This window comes from Lonchura striata, chromosome 14 (assembly GCF_050655825.1).
Source record: "Lonchura striata isolate lonStrDom1 chromosome 14, ASM5065582v1, whole genome shotgun sequence".
NCBI lineage: Eukaryota > Metazoa > Chordata > Aves > Passeriformes > Estrildidae > Lonchura > Lonchura striata.
This window is the reverse complement of record NC_140716.1, coordinates 15,512,302-15,517,840: the sequence shown is the minus strand read 5'-3', so window position 1 is coordinate 15,517,840 and position 5,539 is coordinate 15,512,302. Positions and strand designations below refer to the sequence as shown.

At 62.4% G+C, this 5,539-nt stretch overlaps 1 long non-coding RNA gene across 2 annotated transcripts; it reads left to right on the top strand.

Moving 5' to 3' along the window:
• The first annotated feature begins 1,324 nt into the window (after positions 1 to 1,324).
• Positions 1,325 to 5,177, top strand: LOC116184165 (uncharacterized). Of its 2 annotated transcripts, XR_014958556.1 has the most exons (3): positions 1,325 to 3,057; positions 4,107 to 4,223; positions 4,952 to 5,177. It is a non-coding gene; the product is annotated as an uncharacterized LOC116184165 (long non-coding RNA). The 2 variants fall into 2 exon arrangements; XR_004148912.3 differs by lacking the exon at positions 1,325 to 3,057 and having other exon boundaries at positions 3,983 to 4,223.
• Positions 5,178 to 5,539: the final 362 nt, after the last annotated feature.

Genomic DNA, 5,539 nt, shown 5'->3' with positions numbered 1-5,539 from the left:
GGCAGTGGCTTGGGGACTTCCCACAGAACCTCCACTGGCATGGCAGTGACCTGAATTACCTTGAGACCAAGTGAGACGGCAGTGGAGTGAGGATGTGACTCACAAAACCACACTGAGGTTTGAGCTGGAAAGGATCTCTAAAGCCCATCCAGTTCCACCCCTCCCTGCAAGGGGCAGAGACATCTTCTACTAGACCAGGTTCCTTCAAGCCCCCTCCAACCTGCCCTTGAACACTTCCAAGAATGGGGCAACCACAGCTTCTCTGGGCAACCTGTGCCAGGGCCTTGCCACCCTCATTGTAAAAAACTTATTTATATCCTACCTAAATCTCCCCTCTCAGTTTAAAACCACCACCCTTCACCCTATCACAACAGGCCCTGCTGAAAGGCTCATCTCTGTACCGTGAGTATTATAGGATGTTTTCTGGGATGTGTTTGTTTTTTAACATCTGCACACAGCTGTTTGCAAAGCCCTCGTGGGGAACTCTGTGTTCCAGTCAACCATGAACATCTCCAGCCAAACACGAACACGCTCAGACTGTCAGAGTCTTCTGTGCAAGGTGAGTTCATCCCTTCTCCCTGCCCACAGCCTGGCTATGACAGGTCACCTCTGGCACCTGCCTTTCCCCCGGGGACATCCCTCGGTGTCCCCATCCTCCCCTCCTGCCCCCAGCCTCACTGCTGCTCCAGGTAACAGCGCCCACCACCATCCCTTCACCTCCACCTCGGCTCCCTCAGCCTCCTCAGCAGGAGGCAGCTGGGTCAATCCCCTCCCCGGAGCTCAAAAATTATTCAATCAATTAAATCCTCGTGGAAGTGGGGTTTCCATCCCACCCCCGGTCCCGGACGGGTGCTGAGGAGTCCAGGCTCTGCTGTGGCCGGGCTCAGTGGCGGCGGCTGCCCAGCTCCGGCCTCTCAAAGAGTTAACGCCGAGCAGCACCATTAATATTCTCGCTGATAACCCCAAATACCAGCCCTGCACGGCTGTCGCTTTCATTAGCGCCGGGAAAATGAGCCCTTCAAAATAGGACAGGCGGCTGGTGGGGAGCGTGGGGAGGAGGGCTCTGGGGCCAAACATGCGATTTTCCGTGCGATCGAGGGATATTAAACCGCCTTGCAGTGACCTCAGGGCCGCTGGGGTTCGGCAGGATTCCCCGGCCCCTCGGCCCGAGCCCCCGGCCGCGCTCGGGAGGTGCGCGGGGCTGTCACATCGCATCAGCCCCGGCCCCGGAGCCCCGCTCCAGCCAGGTCCTCGCCGCAGAACCGCTGGAAGAGTCAGCGAGTCGCCCAGGCGGGCGGCAGAGCCAGGGCTGGCCGGGCACCTCCCAGGGATGGGCAGGGCGGGAGAAGGGGCTTGGAGCTTTGCTTTCAGTGTGGAAGGGAAGCGAGAGCCCTGCTCGGTGTGTGGGAAAGTTACCGATCCATAACCTGTCCAGGAGGTGCCCAGCCCGCGGCACCTCCCAGCTCCTACATTTTGCTTTACCGGGCGTACTCCCGGCAAATCTGAGCCCCAGGGGCGCTGGGGAAGGAGGGTTCAGCCAGGGGCCAGATCCATTCTGCTCTCCAGCACAGTCTTCAAGGAGATCCCTGGGAAGTTGCCAGGGCAAGGATTGTTTTATTCAGCTGTCGCATCTCCCAGAGTTTCAGCTGCAATTGTCCAGCTCCTTTGGGATGCTGCTTTGGCCAGGGAGAGGGATCTGAGGAGATGGGGAAACTGAGGCTGGGGCCAGGTGCTTGAGTACAAATGCTGTCCAAAGACATGATGGATGGGGCTCAGGAGTGGGGCTGTGATGCTGTTGGCACCAGAGGAGCCAGAGAAGGAGCTGCTGCAGGGGTGGAAGCACAGCCTGTGGCTGCCGTGGCAGTCTGGAAAAACCACACGGATTTGTGGCACCATGTCCCCATCCAGGTCCCGCTGTCCATAGGGAGAAACAAGTCCTGCAAGATGCTGAGTGTGTGCCAAGGCACCTCAAAAAATCTTGGAACAGTTTGGAAGTGATCTCAAAGCTCATCTTGTTCCACTCCCTGCCATGGGCAGGGACATTTTCCACCTGACCAGGTGGCTCCAGGCCCTGTCCAAGCTGATCCTGAACAGTTACAGGGATCCAGGGGCAGCCACAGTTTTATCCTTCTCTTCCTGAATGAGGACACTGAAGCAGCCAGGCATTAACTGGGAAATGAATATCCACTTTGAGCCATGCCCAGGGAGGGCGATGACCAAGACAAACCCGTCCCTGACCCACGGAGACATCTCTGAGGGTACAAGAACCAGCCATGATTTGAGGTTTCTGGTCTACACAATCCTGGAGGACACAGCCACGGGTATTTGTACAGGGACTGTAGCAGAGCTCCATCTCATTTTTATGGACCTCATATCCCAGGGGCTGTCCAAGCCCAGAGCTGCCCCCTGCCAGCCCCCAGCTGCCCCACCCTGGAGGAGGGTGCTCTGCACCTGCCAGGGTGACAGCACATCCCTCTGCCCATGGTGCTCCTCCTGCACGGCTCCAGCTGCCCCCACAGAGCCCCAGCACTCCAGGGACTTGGAAGAGCCTCTGGTGACGTTCTGATCCTGCTCACAGCCTTACCCCCTCCCTGACATTTGGGGTGCCCCGCACAGCTTGTCTTCCAATGTGCCCAAGAAGTGGCTGTCCCCAGAGGTCTCCTGGCACCCAGGCAGGGAATCTAGCACGGGACAACCCCGGCAGCATGCTGTGAAGAGGGACAGAGGTGTCCTCACCTCGCCACAGCTGGGGGTCACTGCTGGAGAAGAGGAACTAACACCAAAGCCAACAGCAAGCTGACACAGCTGAGAGGCGAGGGGGAGAGGCGAGGGGCTGCGTCTCCCTCCCCACCTCTGCTGCTTTCACACTGATGTCCCTGGTGCCGGCGAGAACCAAACCTGCGGCCGAGGAAGCCAAATCCCGGCGTCTCCGGCCCGCGGGGCCGGGAGGCGGCGCCGGGCTCAGCCCTGGGCGCGGAGCAGCCTGTGTGACAAGCCAGGCCAGCCTGGTGGATGGCAGTAATTACCGTGCCGCCCACAGCTGAAGGGGAGCATATGGTAAGGAAAAGGAAACGAACTTGTATTTTTCCGCACCCCCGGGCTCAGCCTTTCTGGGGCTGTCACAGTCGATTTGTGCCGCCTGAGCCGTTCCGCCCCGGCCGCCGCTCGCCCGGCGCTCCCTCGCAGGCGGGGCCGGCGCTCGGTGCCCGCTGCGCTGCCGGGGCCGCGTCCTGCGGAGCGCCGGCCCCGCTCCCGGTCCGCTCCCGGTCCGCTCCCGGTCCGCTCCCGGTCCGCTCCCGGTCCGCTCCCTGCCCGCTCCCGGTCCCGCTCCCGGCCCGCTCCCGGTCCGCTCCCGCCCCGCTCCCGGTCCGCTCCCTGCCCGCTCCCGGTCCGCTCCCGGCCCCGCTCCCGGCCCCGCTCCCGGTCCGCTCCCGGCCCCGCTCCCGGCCCCGCTCCCGGTCCGATCCCGGCCCCGCTCCCGGCCCGCTCCCGGTCCGCTCCCTGCCCGCTCCCGGTCCGCTCCCTGCCCGCTCCCGGTCCCGCTCCCGGTCCGCTCCCGGCCCCGATCCCGGCCCCGATCCCGGTCCGCTCCCGGCCCCGCTCCCGGTCCGCTCCCGGCCCCGCTCCCGGTCCGCTCCCTGCCCGCTCCCGGTCCGCTCCCGGTCCGCTCCCAGCCCGCTCCCGGTCCGCTCCCGGTCCGCTCCCTGCCCGCTCCCGGCCCCGATCCCGGTCCCGATCCCGGCCCGCTCCCGGCCCCGATCCCGGCCCGATCCCGGCCCCGCTCCCGGCCCCGCTCCCGGTCCGCTCCCGGCCCCGATCCCGGCCCCGATCCCGGTCCGCTCCCGGCCCGCTCCCGGCCCGCTCCCGGCCCGCTCCCGGCCCGCTCCCGGCCCGCTCCCGGCCCCGCTCCCGGTCCGCTCCCGGCCCGCTCCCGCCCCGCTCCCGCCCCGCTCCCGGCCCCGATCCCGGCCCGATCCCGGCCCCGCTCCCGGCCCGCTCCCTGCCCCGCTCGGCACGGCCGGCGGTGGAGCGGGCTGTGCCGGGGTGCTGCGATGGATGTGCCTGGGGCACCTCGGGATGCAGAAGTGCTGAGGAACCCTGCGCAGAGCCGGACATCCACCCCGGACATCCTCCCCGGCTTGGGGAGGTCTCTGCAGCAGCCCTGGGTTATCCATCAGCTCTGAGCTGTCTCTTCTTTCCCGACTCACCAGGCTTTCCTGAAGGTGGGCTATTCCCCACTGGAGCCCCCAGGCAGCACCTAAAAGCCACCACAGGTCCTGTACAGAGCCCTCCCGGAGCCACGGTGTGTGCTGTGGCAGCCATCTGTAGGATCCTGGAATGGCTTGGGTTGGAAAGGACCTCAAAGGTCATCCTGTTCCACCCCTGCCATGTCCAGGGACACCTTCCACTATCCCAGGCTGCTCCAAATCCCGTTCAACCCGGCCTGGGACACTTCCAGGGATCCAGGGGCAGCCACAGCTTCTCTGGGCACCCTGTGCCAGGGCCTGCCCACCCCCATAGGGATTAATTTTTCTCTACTATGCAATCTAATCCTGCTCTCAGAGAGTCCCCAATGCACTGACTCCCTGGCTGATGTGGCCTCTCAGGTGGCCCCAAGGTGGCCAAGATCTGGCTGAGAGGGAAAGCTGCTGCCTCACTCCAAAGCTCTCCCCCAGTCCATGCTCTGTCCAAATCCTCTTGCCAAAAGTGAGCCAGGAAGCCGTAGAGGCAGCAGGCAGCTGTCCCTCTTGGAAGCATGGTGGTTTCCATGCCAGTTCTTGGCCAGTGGGGATTTCTCAGGTATGGGAAGAAGTGGGGTATCTCCATGGAGCTGCCAGTAGGAGTTGGGGTGGGTGAATCCTGCTGATTTTGGCCTTGTTGTGACAAGGAGGGTCTGATGCTGGAGCTGAGCTCCTTCAAGGGTCACAATCCCCTCCATGTTGTGGTGCAGGGCTGTGTAGGAACTACCTGGGCATCCTTGCCAGCATTACTACAGTCTGGTTCCTCTGCCAGCTGGGCATGGATTCCTCCCTGGAAAGCAAACTTCTATTTTTCATTGTGGAAGAGGAAGCGGGAGTTTCCAGTTCCTTTCCAGATCTGCTGCTGCTGCCTAGGGGCTCCTGGAAGAGGCTGGACACTGTTTCTATGCAGTGGGATATAAAACCAGTTTTCTCACTCTTGCTGCTGTCTCACTGGTACAGGACAATGTCTTGAGGGTCTGTTTGGGTATAGAATCTCTGAAAACGGAGCTGAGCTTTGTGGGAGGTGGGGACTGTGGTCGCGCTGGTTTGAGACCTCAGCTCAGAACTCTTCAGGATAAAATAACAAATCTGGTCACCCAGGCACCCTGCTTGACCCAAAGAAGTAGGATTTTGCAGGGGTCTGCTTATCACAGGGGTCTGCTGGTCACAGGATGCAACACCAGCATCCAGGGAAGCTTATTTCTTTAGGAGTAAACTTCATGAGCAGGAGACCTCAGCACACACCAGTAGAAAGAGGGGACATGAGGAGAACAGGGCTGCCCTGGCCACAGCCAGGG